Source organism: Staurois parvus, unplaced genomic scaffold (genome assembly GCF_062004578.1).
Source record: "Staurois parvus isolate SC_StPar_1 unplaced genomic scaffold, SC_StPar_1.0 ptg000148l, whole genome shotgun sequence".
Lineage (NCBI taxonomy): Eukaryota > Metazoa > Chordata > Amphibia > Anura > Ranidae > Staurois > Staurois parvus.
In genome coordinates this window covers 352,353-371,850 of record NW_028317944.1, presented here as the reverse complement: position 1 = coordinate 371,850, position 19,498 = coordinate 352,353, and the positions used below count along the sequence as shown (strand labels likewise).

General features: G+C 46.1%; 1 protein-coding gene across 1 annotated transcript in view; it reads right to left on the bottom strand.

Moving 5' to 3' along the window:
* Window positions 1-19,498, bottom strand: part of LOC149464696 (ATP-binding cassette sub-family A member 13-like) — a 594,838-nt gene that overhangs the window by 358,319 nt on the left and 217,021 nt on the right. The gene's annotated exons all lie outside the window — the stretch shown is intronic.

Sequence of the window (19,498 nt, the reverse complement as noted above, 5' to 3'; positions counted from 1 at the left end):
GGGGCCCATGGCAGATTACGGACCTGGCAGCAGCAATGGGAGGCCCGTAATCTGCCAGCACCCTATGACAAAATGGAACACACCAGCAGTGTGAGGAGACCTGAAAGTGGCACATGGCAGAGTGTGGCGATGGAGACAGCAGCAATGGGAGGCCGTACAGGGACCCATGAGACACTGTGGACCTGGCAGCAGCATGAGGAGGCGGTACGGGGGCCCATGGCAGATTACGGGCCTGGCAGCAGCAATGGGAGGCCCGTAATCTGCCAGCACCCTATGACAAAATGGAACACACCAGCAGTGTGAGGAGACCTGAAAGTGGCACATGGCAGAGTGTGGCGATGGAGACAGCAGCAATGGGAGGCCGTACAGGGACCCATGAGACACTGTGGACCTGGCAGCAGCATGAGGAGGTGGTACAGGGGCCCATGGCAGATTACAGGCCTGGCAGCAGCAATGGGAGGCCCGTAATCTGCCAGCACCCTATGACAAAATGGACAGCACCAGCAGTGTGAGGAGACCTGAAAGTGGCACATGGCAGAGTGTAGCGATGGAGTCAGCAGCAATGGGAGGCCGTACAGGGACTCATGAGACACTGTGGACCTGGCAGCAGCATGAGGAGGCGATACGGGGGCCCATGGCAGATTACGGGCCTGGCAGCAGCAATGGGAGGCCCGTAATCTGCCAGCACCCTATGACAAAATGGAACCCACCAGCAGTGTGAGGAGACCTGAAAGTGGCACATGGCAGAGTGTGGCGATGGAGACAGCAGCAATGGGAGGCCGTACAGGGACCCATGAGACACTGTGGACCTGGCAGCAGCATGAGGAGGCGGTACGGGGGCCCATGGCAGATTACGGGCCTGGCAGCAGCAATGGGAGGCCCGTAATCTGCCAGCACCCTATGACAAAATGGAACACACCAGCAGTGTGAGGAGACCTGAAAGTGGCACATGTTTGGGGCATGATTCATGGCGGATTTAGTCAGTTGTGTCAGGAACTGGTGGTTTGAAATCCAGACTAATCCACGCCTGATTCATTTTCACAAACGTGAGTCTCTCCACACTTTGGGTGGACAGTCGTGTCCTCCGCGGAGTTACAATACCTCCTGCCGCACTAAACACGCTCCGATGCCACGCTACTGGCCGGGCATGACAGCCTTTCAAGGGAAAATTCAGCTAGTTGGGGCCAAAGGTCAAGTTTCGTTGCCCAGTAGTCAAGGGGATTGTCTACCTCGGTTGGCAGGGTGCTGTCCAAGTAGGCCCAAGCCTTTTGTTTGAGGTCCTGCTCCAGGTCCACCTGATGCTGCTGCTGCTGCAGCTGGTTAGTAGTTTCCTCACTGCGCTGGTGAAGAAAGCTACTCATCATCGACTGCAGACTGAGGCAGCCGCTGCTGGTGGAGCTGCCACTGCTCCTACCACCCCACCCCTCCCCTGCTGCCATGGCAGCGGAACGCGAGCGCACAGGGCCCACAGTGTCTAAGGATGGACGTTGGCGCAGAAAGGCAGAGACCAACTGACTACATAGGTGGTTTTTATAGTACGTTATTTTTTTCCAAAAAAGGTTTATTTTATTTGAAATAAGAAAGGCATAACAAGTCATATACGGATACGGAACACAGTCCGCGCATAAACATCTGTCATAATCTCCCGTAGCGCAGACGGGTCATAAGTTGTTTACTTGAAGTGTGAATTACCCTTATACAAAAGATCACATTATAGCAGTTGAGTAAACTAAACCAAAAAAAAAAAAGAATACTGATTATAATAGGTAGTCTAGAGGATTATAGTGGATGCTGCTCTGATGCGTAGGGATTATTCAAATAATGGGACCATGAGGCGCAGTACAAAATATCATTTGAAGGCGTGCAAGTCTTCTGTGTCCGTAGCCGGGCAATGTAGGGTTCTTATCGTGAAGGACAATCATACCTATATGTGAAAGGGCACCCTGTCCCTCATAAAAGATATAGTTATTTGTAGAGGACAAAGGTGTGAAGGAAAGAAGGAAAGGAAAAGAAGAGAGAAAGGCACATCAGGTGAAAGGAAGTGTGAAGAGTAGCATCATAGAAGGAAGGGGATAAAAAAAAAAAAAAAAAAAAAAAAAGGGGGGGGGGGGGAATGGAGGGGGTCAAATAATAAATAGTGGCTGTTAACTAATCATATCACGTAACATTATTTATGGTGACGTAGATTATACCTTTATGTAAGAGATGGTCCGGGTAGACTCAGTCTATGGAGCAATTCTAGAGGTGAGAGCTCTAAAGGTGTTTGAGTTCTTGAATCACATCTCATTCATTCATAGAAAAACGATAAATACTGGTGGTTTGAAAGTGTTTCCAACATGCCCAAGTCTTCCTGAATCTCTCGGGGTGTTCTTTTGCCACTGAAATCAGCTCCTCCATCTCCGCAATCCTGATGACCCTAAGAAACCACTCCCGCACAGTGGGAACCTGTTTTGACCGCCAGTGAACAGGGATACATTGTTTTGCCGCATTTATCATGTGCAAGGCAAGAGACTTACGATAAGTCCGAAAAGGAAGTGAGGAGTGGTGGAGTAAAAATTGTGCCGGGGTGAAGTCTAGATTGTATGTGGTTATTTGTGAAACTAAGTCTCGCACTTTACTCCAAAAGGGCTGTAGCAGCGGACAGTCCCACCATATATGTAGGAGTGTACCCTTTGCCTGTTGACATCTCCAACATAAATCCGAAACGTCCGGGTCAAATTTATGAAGCAAGGATGGAACTCTGTACCATCTGGAATATATTTTATAGTTGTTTTCTTGTGTCGAGACACAAATGAAACCTGTATGCATATGGTCATAGATGTGATCCCAATCTTCCGGTGATAATGACAGTTGTAGATCAAGCGACCAGGCCTCACAGGCCTTTCGAGGTTGAGACGTATTGGCGGTACCCAGATAGGAATAGAGCTTGGATATAACATGTCTCTGGGGGAAGTCCGTAAAGCAAAGTTTCTCATACGGAGTAAGTGGCCTTGAGTAATCTTGTAGATGTGGGGAGCTTCGTATAAAGTGATGAAGTTGTCTGAACATCCATGGCGTAAAGTTCAGGGATGGCCATGTCTTCATAATGTCCTCTCTAGATAAGAACTTCTTATTTTTGAAGAGTTGGTGTACTGTCAGATTAACTGGACGAGTATCTCCGGCTAGGAAGGCCCGAGACATACCCGGCAGAAACTCTGGATTCATTTTGATCGGAGTTAAAGGACCCGGAAAGGAAGAGAGTTCTTTTTTCTGGAACAACTGATGGCAACAGCTTAAAGTAGGACCTATAAGAGGGTGTTCCCGAAACTCCGAAGGAATGTGAGAGTTTTCCAGCCAAGGGGAAGGGGCAAGTGGTATTGTCGAGAAATCTGCCTCCAAACCAACCCAGACCTTACGATTGTGGGTCGTGGTCCAATCTACTACCCTTGCTAGGTGACAGGCCCTGTAGTATCAGGCAATATCAGGTAATCCAATACCTCTACCCTTCTTGGGCATGGTGAGTTGGGCAAAGCTAATTCTTGGGCGTTTATTATACCAAAGAAAGGAGGTACAGAGTGTTTTATAGGATGCGAAGAAAGAAGTTGGTAGTTTAATCGGTATTGTCTGCAGTAGATACAATATTCTAGGAAGTACGTTCATCTTGAGAATGGCTGCTCTACCAAACCAAGAGAACCAGGGTTTATTCCAAGCCTGAAGGTCTGTGGAGATATTACGCAAGAGGGGTAAGAAGTTTTTATCGTAAAGTTCCGTTAGGTGAGTTGGTAATTGGATACCCAGATATGTGATCGCCGCCGACTGCCAAGTAAAAGGAAAATTCATTTTCGCTTGTCTAAACACATCTTGGGTCAAGGAGACATTAAGGGCTTGGGATTTAGAGAAGTTGATTTTGAAGTTAGCCAGATACTGGAACAGCTTGAATTCTTGCAGCAGATTAGGTAAAGTGATATGTGGGTCTGTTAGGAAAAGTAGTATGTCATCAGCAAAGGCTGCTATTTTATGAATTTTGCCATTTATCAGAATCCCCTTGATGTTATCATTCTGTTTGATACAATTCAACAAAGGTTCCAGAGTCAGAATAAATAGGAGAGGGGATAAAGGACATCCCTGTCTAGTCCCATTGCCTATCGAAAAGGAATCCGAAAGGAGACCATTAACTCGCACTTTAGCTGTGGGAGTGGTATATAGAGACATGATAAATGCCAGGAAACGCGGAGGCAATCCAAGTCCAATCAGAACTGCCTCCATGTAGTCCCACGACAGTCTGTCAAATGCCTTTTCTGCATCTAGAGATAGAAAGAAGCCAGATTGTTGCTTTTGAGTTAACCAATGATGAATATTTATGGCCCTTATTGTATTGTCTCTAGCTTCTCTCCCTGGTACAAAGCCCACCTGGTCTGTTGATATGATGGGATCTATGATGCGTAATAGACGATTGGCCAAGATTTTGGCAAAGATCTTTAGATCAACGTTTAATAGAGAGATCGGACGGTAGTTCGCAGGAGAGGTTTGGTCTTTATTCTCTTTTGGTATGACCGTAATATGGGCCTCAGAGAGATGGCGCATGGATTGCCCGGGTGTATCTAAAGTGTTGAAGGCCCGTAGAAATGGCTGTGCTAAGATGTCACTGAAAGACTTATAGTACGAAGTGATAAACCCGTCAGGACCTGGACTTTTACCAGGTTTCAGTTGTGCAATGGCTTGTTGTAGTTCCGTCAGGGTCAAGGCGCCATCTAAGTCTTGCGCTTGTGTTCTAGAAATAGAGTTTGGAAGGTATCGGGTCAAGAAGGTCTGAATAATAGTCTCACGAGGCCTGGTGTCTCCTGTCGGTTTAGATGGTACGGGTAAATTGTAGAGAGAGGAATAGTATTGCTCAAATTCAGCTGCAATATTCGTTGATGTTTTCAGTAAGCAACCCTGCTTGGAAGTGAGCTGAGAGATTTGCTGAGCTGCCCTTCTAGATTGCAAGGCCCTGGCTAGAAATTTGCCACTCTTATTTCCATGTTCATAGAAAAGTTTCTGTTGTAGCGTAAAATTACGTTTGTTTTTTTTTTCAACGACATCTTGAAGTTGTTTTCGCGCCTGATCTAGTGCTGCTGAAGATTCCAAGGCTCTAGAGCATTTATGCGTGCATTCAAGTGCACGGACTTTTTGCATTAAGGCAGTAAAGGATGTTTGAGCTAGGCGTTTTCGTAAAGCGGATATGGACATTAGAAGGCCACGCATTACACATTTGTGCGCCTCCCACTGTACGAGAGGGGTCGTGTCTGGAGATGTGTTTTCTTTAAAGTAGTTGGTCAAAGAATCACGGATCTGGAGGGTGACGGATGAGTCTGTAAGAAGAAAGGGGTCCAATCTCCATGTTTTGGATGTGGCTGGTGTATCCGGGAATTGTAAAGTCATCATAATTGGGTGATGGTCAGATAAAATCATTGGTTCGATCGAGGCCGATTTCAATATATGTAAGTCCTTTTGCGAGAGAAAAAAATAGTCGATTCTGGAATGGCGTTTGTGTGGTGCGGAATAAAAGGTGTAGTCTTTGTCCGTAGGGTGAAGGGTGCGCCAGGTATCATGAAGGAGAAGGTCATGAAGTTCAAGTTTAATCTGTTTGAGTGCTTTGAAAGGTTTAGAGGAAAAACCAGTTGAAGTGTCTTCCAACGGGTTCAAAGCTACATTAAAATCACCTCCCAAAATCAAAATACCTGATTGAAACACAGCAAGTAATTTGGAGATTTTACGAAAAAAGCATACTTGTGCGGTATTGGGACTGTAGATGTTGGCAAAAGTAAGTGGCTTATTAAAAAGGGTACCTTTGAGAAAGAGGAACCTCCCCTCAGGGTCTTCGAGAGACTCAGTAACTTTAAATGAGAGCTGTTTGGAAAGTAAGATGGATACACCTTTTGCTTTCACTTCCGCGTTGACTGCATGATAAGCCGTTGGGTAATTAGCATTTGAAAATCTAGGTATGTGATCCGTTCGAAAGTGTGTTTCTTGGATAAAGAGCACATCTGCTCGAAGGTTTTTCATGTATGTTAGAAGTTGTGAGCGTTTCTCAGGTATATTTAAGCCCTTGGCGTTAAGAGAGGCCACTGAGAGCGTGCGGGCTGAACATGTAGATGTGTGGTTGATAGCCATGATGTTGTATACCAGAAAAACCTGTTCAAAGTCTATAGGTATACCAAATGAGAGGCGGGACGAGAAAAAAAAAAAAAAAAAGGGGGGGGGATTTTTGTTTTTTTTGGAGGGGGGAGGGGGGATTAAAACAGGGACGTGTAGAGGTAGAAATAGGGATAGTAATTATATGGAGGAAGAAATAAAGAGTGTGACAGAGAAAAAAAGAAGTGTCAGGCGTGTCTCATAGAAACCCATATATATGTATTGATATATATATTCCTTCTACTTCCAGAACAAACTAAACTCCAGAGAAGAGATAGACCAGCTACTCTATCTCCTATTAAAGCTCTTATAAAATGGTTGTATGTAAAACTGTGTACAGGATTACAAAATTACACGTGGAGATGTGTCGAACCCAGAGACAGCCGTATTGTGAGTATACAATATAATCGTAAGGAGGACTTATTCTCTCAAACGAGAGGTATACAAAGGAGTCAGTCTAACATAAGGTGTCCCTGACACACAGAACTATGTGGGAAGTAGCTAATTTATACCGAGAGGTAATCTATTCCTATTAGGAAAGGGAGGTCGGTGTAAAATAGTATGTATAAAGCTGGGGGAATAAAAATATTGTAGATGAGCAAGAGGGTAGATAGTAAGGCTCACAGGAGTAAGTGCACTAGAACTGACGTGAAGGAGGTATGTGCTAACGGAAAGGTCTTATGAGATTGAATGTAGAAAGTGTTGATGTGAATACACACTAAGGCTGTGTTATTCAATAGAATGTAGCAAGCATACTCATACCTCCAAAATACTATACAATCACAAGTTAAACATAATATAGGAAATAATTAGACAATTCCTCTAAATGACTTCGATCCTGCACGGCAAACAATCTTGCCATTGTAGGATGGTCTTCATAAACTGTATCAGTTCCGAGCAAGAATACCATCTTTATGCGAAACAATGCAGGACAACAGCAAAAACATAACATATGAATATTCCGGGATGTAGGCCTTAGGCCATTCATTCCGTTGAACCGTTTTCCAAAAACAAGGTAAATATTAGTCCCAACCGAGGGATCTTATGCTATACAGCAGGTCACTACTAAGGAATGCTGGACTCCCCACCGCCTACCAAACCGTGGCAGATCATCAAAGAGAGGGCATTCATAATCCGTGGCCAGCTGAGAGCATGGATCAAATCGAATAACTGTATAGGTCAAAACTTAACACAACAGCGAGATGAACCATGAATGTGAACATCGAATATGAAGGTCCCATATCTCATATCTGAAACACCACCTAGTCCATGAGTGAGTAGAAGGTATGTAATATACCAGGTACTACGATGCATATGAAGGAGTTCCGGATACTATGTGGGAGAAAAATATTATAGGGAGAGTGAGGAGGTTACGGGATCAGGATATTAACATAGTGTCTACTTAACCCAGGTATTTATACACCCGTATCAAGGCTGAATGATGGGTATGGAGGAAAGCATGTTAAACTGAGAGTGAATCCTATGGGACCGTATAGCGGTAGTATACTCTGGGAATCATTAGGGGCAAGTTGTACAGCCAAGTATAATATGATCATGCACAAGCATTACCATAGAGTCACTTTAAAGACAGTAAGGAAGAGTATGGAGGCTATTCCCGGGGTGTCTCAAGGGATATAAAATACGTGTCCTCCAGATAGGATCAGCTGGTTTTACACAACTTTGGTGTTAAGACACAAAAAGCAGGAACATATGGATGTCCTATCCAAGTGCATCCAACACATAAGACATTGAGTTTCAGGGAGTCAGGCGGAAATCCAGAAAAGGGAATTGGCCTGCATCTCTAGATCTCAAATAGGCCTACATTTCTGTTTCTGTTAGAGCTAGTAAGTTAATACATTAGGCCGGTACTGATCAGGTGAGCAAACTCCCAAGTCAACAGGGGTACAACCCACATCTCCATTAGCAGTGTCACACATAGACCCCTGGGGCCAAGAGCAAGAATAACTTCAGCAGGTATATTTAAGATATATAAATATATATAACTGGTAAATAGTGTACAGAAAAAATATGCTGATTTGATACAATAAACATACCCCAGTGTCCACTCCCCGGGATCCTAGGTGGTCTGCGATAGACTGTGGTAAGGAACCGTGAACTACAAGAAAAATATAAAACTCATTTGGGCCTTATGTAAAGAGGCCTCCGATTGGGAGACTGATGCTATACAGATGGGTAGAGAAGGGAAAACTGAGGAGAGTCATTCGTGACGTGCCTTGCGATGTGCAGGTGATGCTGGTAAACTATCTCCAGTAATGAGCCGCCGTCGTACAGGGGTGGTTGAGGTGTGAGGGGATCTGCTTCGTCTTTCTCCTCCAGAGTGTCTAGAGAATTGCAGCTCCATGGGGTCTTCAATTGACCGTGATGAGGAAAGAGATGCACTGGACCAGTTGGGAATGTCCAGTAAAGGGATATTCAGAGTTTCACAGAATAGTGGAAGGTCTTCCGGGAATCTCATGAGAGCTGATCTCCCCAGGTGTGTTGCTGATAGGCCAAACGGAAACTTCCAGCGGTATGCTATTCCCTTGGAGCGAAGTAGGTCTAGTAATGGGCGTAGGTCTTTCCTACGTTGCAAGGTGAGGTGGGATAGATCCTGGAATAATTTAATTTCTGTTTCATGATACCGCAAGTGGTGTTTATCCCGAGCTCTTCGTAGTATTTCTTCTTTAAGTCTGAAGTCTACCAAACAGCAAATTACACCTCTCGGTGGTTCAGTGTCTCTGCCTCTAGGACGCAAGGCCCTATGTAGACGTTCGATTTCAATTGGTGATTCAGGCGGTCTTTCAAAAATATCATTAAAGATGGTTAAAAGCGCCTGGGAAAGTTGTGCAGATTCGATTGCCTCAGGGACACCACGTACCCTTAAATTATGTCGTCTTCCCCTGTTATCCAGGTCTTCGACGTGACGATCGAGCTCCCTCAAATGCATAGTGTGTGTGTCAACCTGTGTGCGCATATCATGAATGGCTAGGTCTTGTGTGATTACTTTATCCTCTACTGCGTCAAGTCTGTTAGCCACTGCCTGCATATCGATATGTAACTCAGCGATTGCCGCAGAGAGAGTCCCTTTAATATCTGATGCAACCGCTTTCAGGTCCCCTATGGTGAGAGGAGTGGTTTCAGAATCTCTGATTGCGGTAGCTGCGGTTTTACTCATGCATTGTAGAGGAGTCTCCGTACGAGGCGAATGTGGGGGAGATACATGGGAAGAGGCTTCCGCGTGCTCCGGCGTCTGAGATCGGAATAACTCCGGGATGCTGCGATTGACAGGGCCGTTCAGACGGCGAGGGGATCTGGAACGAGGAGTCGATTTCTTGTCAGATTTCCCCATGTTAGCGGTTACTCTCTGTGATATGATTGCGTAATCCCACCTCCGTGTGTCAAGGATCTAGGTATTTATGTAGACATTTTCAGTGGGATCGGGCTGGGACCCCCAAAACTTGCAAAAGAAGGGGGGATAATTATTCCTGGATAGACTAGATATCGCAGTGTATACCTCAACATGCGTGAGAGGAAAGGCAGAGTTTGGTACTGTTGGGTCTGTGGCTTCTGCAGAATATTGGGCTTCTGAGGGAAAGTAGGGGTTGCCCCTGTTTTCCCCTAGTGAACCTTTACAGGGGAGTCAGCTGCCTCAGGCCTAGCTGCCACACAGTTCACTACTGCAGGGGATTGTATAGGCCCTTATTGTAGGCCGATGCTCTCTGGGTTCATGAGGGGGGTGCCCCGATGGGTAAGGGAGAGGTGCCCACTTATAATTGTGGAAATGAGTTGAGGACCTGCAATCCTCTGTCACACCGAGTGACTCACTCACCCGTCCTTTGCACTGAGTGTGGTTTCGGTCTCGCCTGGCTGTGACAAGCCCCACTGCTCCGTTGCCACAGACGAGGAGCAACCGACACTCGCAACGGGGATGGAGGAATCCAGCCGCCACCGATCCGGGCAAGGGGAGAAGATGACCAGCAATCCCCTCCTCTGACACCGCACGCCACGTGCACCTGGCACCCGGCGGGGCGGGCGCGAGCTGGATATTATTCACTCAGCCGCGGTAGGCCACGCCAGATTGCCGCAGCGGACCCGGGCCAAAAACGCCCAGACCCACTCAGTGATGTCTCTGACAGAGACGACGGGGTCTCCCGGTTGTTCCTGCCAGCTGATGTCACCCGGATGGCGGTGGATGCGGATCGGGCCGTCGGGAGCTCTGGCTTAAGCGGCTTGTCCGATCGCCATCTTATAGTATGTTATTTTGGCCTCCCTCTCAGCAGGTGTGAAAAAGGACACCATTTTTGAACGGTAGCGAGGGTCCAACAAGGTGGACAGCCAAAAGTCATCCCTCTGTCTGATGGTTATTATTCGGCTGTCACTACGCAAGCAACCGAGCATGCTATGGGCCATTTGTGCCAAGGAATGCAAGGGACTCCCTGCCTCCATCTCCACAGCATACTGCCACGGTGCGTCTGGGTCCTCTGTCTCCTCCTCCTCCTCTACCAGATGCTCCTGCTCCTCCACTCCTGTCCGCTGAGTGGAAAAACCACCCATTTCACTCAATAATTCCTGAGCACCAATGTCCTCCTCTACCTCCTCCTCTTCTTCCTGTCCTGCCCCCACAGGGGTCATGTGGCGTTGAGATCTGTGCGCCACGTCTACCGCACCCTGACCAGCCATTGTTAACAGCATTTGTTCCAGGACGTGCAACAGAGGAATGACGTCGTTCATCCCATAGTCCTGCCGACTCACGAATAGCGTGGCCTCCTCAAAGGGCCTGAGCAAGCGGCAGGTGTCACGCATGAGCTGCCAATGGCTGACATCTAAGTTACACAGGGGAGTACCTTTATCCGCTTGTAACATCAGGAAATCGGTGATGGCCTTTCGCTGCTCGTAAAGGCGGTCTAACATGTGTAGGGTTGAATTCCACCTTGTTGCAACGTCGCAGATCAGGCGATGCTGTGGAATTCCGTTCTGCCGCTGCAGCTCAAGGAGGGTGTGCTTTGCGGTGTAGGAATGGCTGAAATGCATGCAAAGTTTACGTGACATTTTAAGGATGTCTTGCAGTGGGATGGTGGATTTTAGGAACCGCTTGACAACCAGATTGAACACGTGAGCCATGCATGGCGCATGGCACAACCTTCCTTGACGCAGAGCAGACACCATGTTCTTTCCGTTGTCGGTCAACATGGTTCCGATTTTCAGTTTGCGCGGAGACAGCCATCTGTCGATTTCTCTGTTCATTACACTCAGAAGTTCCTCCCCTGTGTGACTACGTTCGCCAAGGCATACCAGGTGCAGCACAGCGTGACACCGTTGCGCCCTGCACATGTGATATGCCGGTCGGGTAATGGGACTTGGCACAAGGGTGGCGGCTGAGGACACGGCGGAAGAAGAGGTGGTAGAGGCGGACATCTTTGCCGGACCAAGGACGTGCAAACGTGGAGGCAAAAGCGGCGTGACCTGTCCAAGTTGCTGGTGCGGCTGTGCCGGCACCACGTTCACCCAGTGGGCCGTAAATGACATGTACTGTCCCTGACCGTAGTTACAGCTCCACACGTCGGCGCTGCCGTGCACTTTGGCAGAGACCGACATGCTCAAAGACTGGCCCACCATCTCTTCTACATGTGAATGCAGGGCTGGCACTGCCTTTTTGGCGAAGAAATGACGGCTTGGCACTCTCCACCGCGGCGCGGCACAAGCCATCATTTCTCGGAAAGGTGCTGAGTCCACCACTTGGAAAGGGAGGGACTGCAGCACCAGCAACTTGGACAGGAGGACGTTCAGCTTCTGCACCGTCGGGTGCGTGCTCGCAAACTGTTGTCTCTTGGAAACGGATTCCAAGAAAGACTGCTGACGGAATCCGTGAAGAGGAGTAGCAGGAGAAGGAGCATCTGAACGAGCGGAAGATGCCAACGAGCGACAACTCCCCTCAGCAGAGGTGTTGGAGGCTTGACTGGCTGATAGAGGGCGATTGACGTCGGGTGACGGAGCAAGTAACGGAGCGGGTGATGGAGCGGGGGCTGGGGCAGGCAGAACCGCCGTATCTTTATCACGGTTTTCCCAGGCCACCGAATGGCGACGCTGCATATGCTGCCGCAACGCTGTAGTCCCAACATGGGCCCCCTGGCCACGCTTGACTTTCTGGCCACATAGTCGACATACGGCTACGTTTACTTCCTCGGGCGGCTTGACGAAAAATTGCCACACCGCCGAGTAGGAAACTTTGCCCCCGCTACTCCTCACTGGCTGACTGCTACTTCCTCCGTGCACACCGGCACCACTACTGGCCGTGGTGGTAGGCTGCAGTGGAGCTGGTGCTCTACTCCGTGGCCGTTTGCCTCCACTGACACTGCTGCGACCCTGCTGCCTCCTGGGCAACCCACCGACTGTTTTGCTCGCTGCCAAGCTGCCACCCTCTTCTCCTGATGATGCGGAAGCAATAGCCTGATGACGACGAGGCTGCCAAGTGCGATCAGCCTCATCATCATCAATTAGGGTCTCCGCCTCACTACTAGCCCCCTCAGCTGCGTGTGGGTCAGGAGACAGACCTGTCTCTAGACCGGCTACCGAGCCACTCTCCTCGCCAGTACTTCTTCGCCTGGCTGCTGAAGAGGCGGATGTCTCCCCCCGTTCCTGACCGCCCTCTGTTAGCTCTTCCTCACTGTACAGTGGGGCTGAGCCCACAGCATGCGATACTTCGCTTGGTGAGGGAACACCAAAGGACAGGGGCAGGTAGAGGACACGTGATTTCAGTGGGCTTGCTCCCGGGCCATGCCAACTAACGGTTGTGTCTGACGTACCCACCGACCGTTGGCTGTAGGTGTCAGAGGTGACCTGGGAAGAGGAAGACGACCGAGCCAACCAATCGATGACGGCAGGGTTGTCGGTGGAGACACGACCGCTGGATGACACCGGGAGCACTGGCCTCTGGCTGCGACTAGTGCTGCCTCGACCCCTTCCTCTGCTGCCATGTCTGCTCGCTCCTAAAACATTGCCTCCTCTGCCACTCCTCTGCATGTTGTCTGACATACTCTTTAATTCAACGATTCTGTGTCCCTGAGTAACAATTCTGTGTCCCTCAGTAACAATTCTGTGTCTGTCCCTGAGTAACAATTCTGTGTCCCTGAGTAACAATTCTGTGTCCCTGAGTAACAATTATGTGTCCCTGAGTAACAATTCTCTGTCCCTGAGTAACAATTCTGTGTCCCTCAGTAACAATTCTGTGTCCCTGAGTAACAATTCTGTGTCCCTGAGTAACAATTCTGTGTCCCTGAGTAACAATTCTGTGTCCCTCAGTAACAATTCTGTGTCCCTCAGTAACAATTCTGTGTCCCTCAGTAACAATTCTGTGTCCCTCAGTAACGGTTCTGTGTCCCTAAGTAACGATTGTGTGTCCCTAAGTAACGGTACTGTGTCCCTAAGTAACGGTTCTGTGTCCCTAAGTAACGGTTCTGTGTCCCTAAGTAACGATTCTGTGTCCCTAATACAGAGAGATCTGTCTCTCTTGAATGACCAGAGGCAAGTGGAGAATTGTAAGATGGCCGCAATTTATAGCTCCACCATTACACAGTGCTGGCTGGCTGGCTGCTGATTGGCTAATGCGATCACATGTCATGAATGAATGCATTATGGGTCAGCGCGCCTTGTCTGCGCGCCTTCCCAGAGATCCCCGCTCCGTCGCCGCACATGTCGCCGCCATTTTTGGAAAAATTTCGATTCGCGCATCCGAAGTCTGCTAATTTTCGGATTCGGAATCGAAATTTTCCTAATATTCGAAACGAATTCCACTTCGCCGAGTTCGATTCGCTCATCTCTAAACAAGACCTTACTAGCCTTTTGGTACACCACTAATGACTGGTCTCTGTTCCGAATGAACCCCATTTACAACCATACTCTGGTATCTATCATTTAACTAACTGCATAGCCACTGAACCACCCAAAGGTTAGGTCCTAGCTTGTACAATTTTTGTATTAGATCATTAAGTGGAACTCTATCAAATGCTTTGCTGAAACCAAGATATGCTATGTCCTCAGTACCACCCTGGTCCAAAGAATTGGTAAAACATAATTAAAAAAATTCAGTCAGATTAGTCTGGCATGATCTACCCTCAGTAAAGACATACTGCTTTGGGTCCAGCAAGTTGTGTGTTTTTAAGTGATCAATGATCTTTCTTTTAGGAGTGATTCCATTACCATTACTACAATAGATGCTAATTTCACTGGCTTGTAATTGCCAGCTTCTATCTTGCTGCCCTTCTTGTGGATAGGTACAATATTATCTAATCATGGGGAATAGAGATGAGCGAATTTCTCAAAAATTCGATTCGGCTGATTCGGCGAATTCCAGTGTGAAATTCGATTCGATGCGAATTTCTTCGCTACGAAGATGACTTATAAAAAGGGTTTCTAGGCTTCAGAGAGCCTTTAAATTAGTGCAGAACACTGTACCTTTAATTTAAATGCCCTTGGAGATGAGGAAAGAGAAGGAGAAGGAGAAGGATGAGAAGAAGGAGAAGGATGAGAAGAAGGAGAAGGAGAAGGATGAGAAGAAGGAGAAGGATGAGAAGGAGAAGGATGAGAAGAAGGAGAAGGAGAAGGATGAGAAGGAGAAGGATGAGAAGAAGGAGAAGGATGAGAAGAAGGAGAAGGAGAAGGATGAGAAGAAGGAGAAGGATGAGAAGAAGGAGAAGGAGAAGGATGAGAAGATGGAGAAGGAGAAGGATGAGAAGATGGAGAAGGAGAAGGATGAGAAGAAGGAGAAGGAGAAGGATGAGAAGAAGGAGAAGGAGAAGGATGAGAAGAAGGAGAAGGATGAGGAGAAGGAGAAGGATGAGGAGAAGGAGAAGGATGAGAAGAAGGAGAAGGATGAGAAGAAGGAGAAGGATGAGAAGAAGGAGAAGGAGAAGGATGAGAAGAAGGAGAAGGATGAGAAGAAGGAGAAGGATGAGAAGAAGGAGAAGGAGAAGGATGAGAAGAAGGAAAAGGAGAAGGATGAGAAGAAGGAAAAGGAGAAGGATGAGAAGAAGGAGAAGGAGAAGGATGAGAAGAAGGAGAAGGAGAAGGATGAGAAGAAGGAGAAGGATGAGAAGAAGGAGAAGGATGAGAAGAAGGAGTAGGAGAAGGATGAGAAGAAGGAGAAGGATGAGAAGAAGGAGAAGGATGAGAAGAAGGAGAAGGAGAAGGATGAGAAGAAGGAGAAGGAGAAGGATGAGAAGAAGGAGAAGGATGAGGAGAAGGAGAAGGATGAGGAGAAGGAGAAGGATGAGGAGAAGGAGAAGGATGAGAAGAAGGAGAAGGATGAGAAGAAGGAGAAGGATGAGAAGAAGGAGAAGGAGAAGGATGAGAAGAAGGAGAAGGATGAGAAGAAGGAGAAGGATGAGAAGAAGGAGAAGGAGAAGGAGAAGGATGAGAAGAAGGAAAAGGAGAAGGATGAGAAGATGGAGAAGGAGAAGGATGAGAAGAAGGAGAAGGAGAAGGATGAGAAGAAGGAGAAGGAGAAGGATGAGGAGAAGGAGAAGGATGAGAAGAAGGAGAAGGATGAGAAGAAGGAGAAGGATGAGAAGAAGGAGAAGGAGAAGGATGAGAAGAAGGAGAAGGAGAAGGATGAGAAGAAGGAGAAGGAGAAGGATGAGAAGAAGGAGAAGGATGAGAAGAAGGAGAAGGAGAAGGATGAGAAGAAGGAGAAGGAGAAGGATGAGAAGAAGGAGAAGGATGAGAAGAAGGAGAAGGATGAGAAGAAGGATGAGAAGAAGGATGAGAAGAAGAAGGATGAGAAGAAGGACAGTTCTGTGACAGTTTCTGTCTATTTCTGACAGTTCTGGGACATTCACTCCATACAGCTGTTTCAACCGCTGTATGGAGGGAATGTCATGGAACTGTCAGAAATAGACTATTAATGACAGTTCTGGGACTGTCCTTCCATGCAGCGGTTGAAACATTGTATGTATTTGTTTCCATAAATGGATCCATTTATGGAAACAAATAGATACAATGTTTCAACCGCTGTATGGAAGGACAGTCCCAGAACTGTCATTAATAGTCTATTTCTGACAGTTCTATGACATTCCCTCCATACAGCGGTTGAAACAGCTGTATGGAGTGAATGTCCCAGAACTGTCAGAAATAGACTATTTATGACAGTTCTGGGACATTCACTCCATACAGCGGTTGAAACATTGTATCTATTTTTTTCCATAAATGACATTCTGCAGATACACTTAGAGGAGCGCTGCAGATACACTTTTTGCCGGCTTGGAATTAATCTTATTTTCATCCTACTTCTTCTTCTTCATCCTCATCCTCATAAGAAGAAAAAGAAGAAGTAGGATGAAAATAAGAATAATTCCAAGCCGGCAAAAAGTGTATCTGCAGCGCTCCTCTAAGTGTATCTGCAGAATGTCATTTATGGAAAAAAATAGATACAATGTTTCAACCGCTGTATGGAGTGAATGTCCCAGAACTGTCAGAAATAGTCTATTTCTGACAGTTCTGGGACATTCACTCCATACAGCTGTTTCAACCGCTGTATGGAGGGAATGTCATAGAACTGTCAGAAATAGACTATTTATGACAGTTCTGGGACTGTCCTTCCATACAGCGGTTGAAACATTGTATGTATTTGTTTCCATAAATGGATCCATTTATGGAAACAAATACATACAATGTTTCAACCGCTGTATGGAAGGACAGTCCCAGAACTGTCATAAATAGTCTATTTCTGACAGTTCTATGACATTCCCTCCATACAGCGGTTGAAACAGCTGTATGGAGTGAATGTCCCAGAACTGTCAGAAATAGACTATTTCTGACAGTTCTGGGACATTCACTCCATACAGCGGTTGAAACATTGTATCTATTTTTTTCCATAAATGACATTCTGCAGATACACTTAGAGGAGCGCTGCAGATACACTTTTTGCCGGCTTGGAATTAATCTTATTTTCATCCTACTTCTTCTTCTTCATCCTCATCCTCATAAGAAGAAAAAGAAGAAGTAGGATGAAAATAAGAATAATTCCAAGCCGGCAAAAAGTGTATCTGCAGCGCTCCTCTAAGTGTATCTGCAGAATGTCATTTATGGAAAAAAATAGATACAATGTTTCAACCGCTGTATGGAGTGAATGTCCCAGAACTGTCAGAAATAGTCTATTTCTGACAGTTCTGGGACATTCACTCCATACAGCTGTTTCAACCGCTGTATGGAGGGAATGTCATAGAACTGTCAGAAATAGACTATTTATGACAGTTCTGGGACTGTCCTTCCATACAGCGGTTGAAACATTGTATGTATTTGTTTCCATAAATGGATCCATTTATGGAAACAAATACATACAATGTTTCAACCGCTGTATGGAAGGACAGTCCCAGAACTGTCATAAATAGTCTATTTCTGACAGTTCTATGACATTCCCTCCATACAGCGGTTGAAACAGCTGTATGGAGTGAATGTCCCAGAACTGTCAGAAATAGACTATTTCTGACAGTTCTGGGACATTCACTCCATACAGCGGTTGAAACATTGTATCTATTTTTTTCCATAAATGACATTCTGCAGATACACTTAGAGGAGCGCTGCAGATACACTTTTTGCCGGCTTGGAATTAATCTTATTTTCATCCTACTTCTTCTTCTTCATCCTCATCCTCATAAGAAGAAAAAGAAGAAGTAGGATGAAAATAAGAATAATTCCAAGCCGGCAAAAAGTGTATCTGCAGCGCTCCTCTAAGTGTATCTGCAGAATGTCATTTATGGAAAAAAATAGATACAATGTTTCAACCGCTGTATGGAGTGAATGTCCCAGAACTGTCAGAAATAGTCTATTTCTCACAGTTCTGGGACATTCACTCCATACAGCTGTTTCAACCGCTGTATGGAGGGAATGTCATAGAACTGTCAGAAATAGACTATTTATGACAGTTCTGGGACTGTCCTTCCATACAGCGGTTGAAACATTGTATGTATTTGTTTCCATAAATGGATCCATTTATGGAAACAAATACATACAATGTTTCAACCGCTGTATGGAAGGACAGTCCCAGAACTGTCATTAATAGTCTATTTCTGACAGTTCCATGACATTCCCTCCATACAGCGGTTTCCGGCAAAAAGTGTATGTGCAGAGTTCCTCTATTCTGCAGATACACTTAGAGGAGCTCTGCAGATACACTTAGAGGAGCTCTGCACATACACTTTTTGCCGGCTTGGAATTATTCTTATTTTCATCCTACTTCTTCTTCTTCTTCTTCTTCATCCTCATCCTCATCCTCTTCTTCTTCTTCTGAGGATGAGGATGAGGATGAAGAAGAAGAAGAAGAAGAAGAAGAAGTAGGATGAAAATAAAATTAATTCCAAGCCGGCAAAAAATGTATGTGCAGAGCTCCTCTAAGTGTATCTGCAGAATAGAGGAACTCTGCACATACACTTTTTGCCGGCTTGCAATTATTCTTATTTTCATCCTACTTCTTCTTCTTCTTCTTCATCCTCTTCTTCTTCTTCTGAGGATGAGGATAAAGAAGAAGAAGAAGAAGAAGAAGTAGGATGAAAATAAGATTAATTCCAAACAGGCAAAAAGTGTATGTGCAGAGCTCCTCTAAGTGTATCTGCAGAATAGAGGAACTCTGCACATACACTTTTTGCCGGCTTGGAATTATTCTTATTTTCATCCTACTGCTTCTTCTTCTTCATCCTCATCCTCATCCTCAGAAGAAGAGGATGAGGATGAGGATGAAGAAGAAGAAGAAGAAGAAGTAGGATGAAAAGAAGAATAATTCCAAGCCGGCAAAAAGTGTATGTGCAGAGTTCCTCTATTTCTGACAGTTCTCTCACAGCTTCTTCACATGTACAGCGGTTGAAACATCTGTATCCTAAATGGAAACTAATAGATACAAATTGTATCTATTAGTTTCCATTTAGGATACAGATGTTTCAACCGCTGTACATGTGAAGAAGCTGTGAGAGAACTGTCAGAAATAGAGGAACTCTGCACATACACTTTTTGCCGGCTTGGAATTATTCTTCTTTTCATCCTACTTCTTCTTCTTCTTCTTCATCCTCATCCTCTTCTTCTGAGGATGAAGATGAAGAAGAAGAAGAAGTAGGATGAAAAGAAGAATAATTCCAAGCCGGCAAAAAGTGTATGTGCAGAGTTCCTCTATTTCTGACAGTTCTCTCACAGCTTCTTCACATGAACAGTGGTTGAAACATCTGTATCCTAAATGTAAACTAATAGATACAATGTTTCAACCGCTAAACATGTGTTCCTTCTGTCAGAGAACTGTCAGAAATAGCGGAGCTCACTGCAGGGACACTTTTGCCGGCTGATCGGGAAATGTTCGATTCGCGCA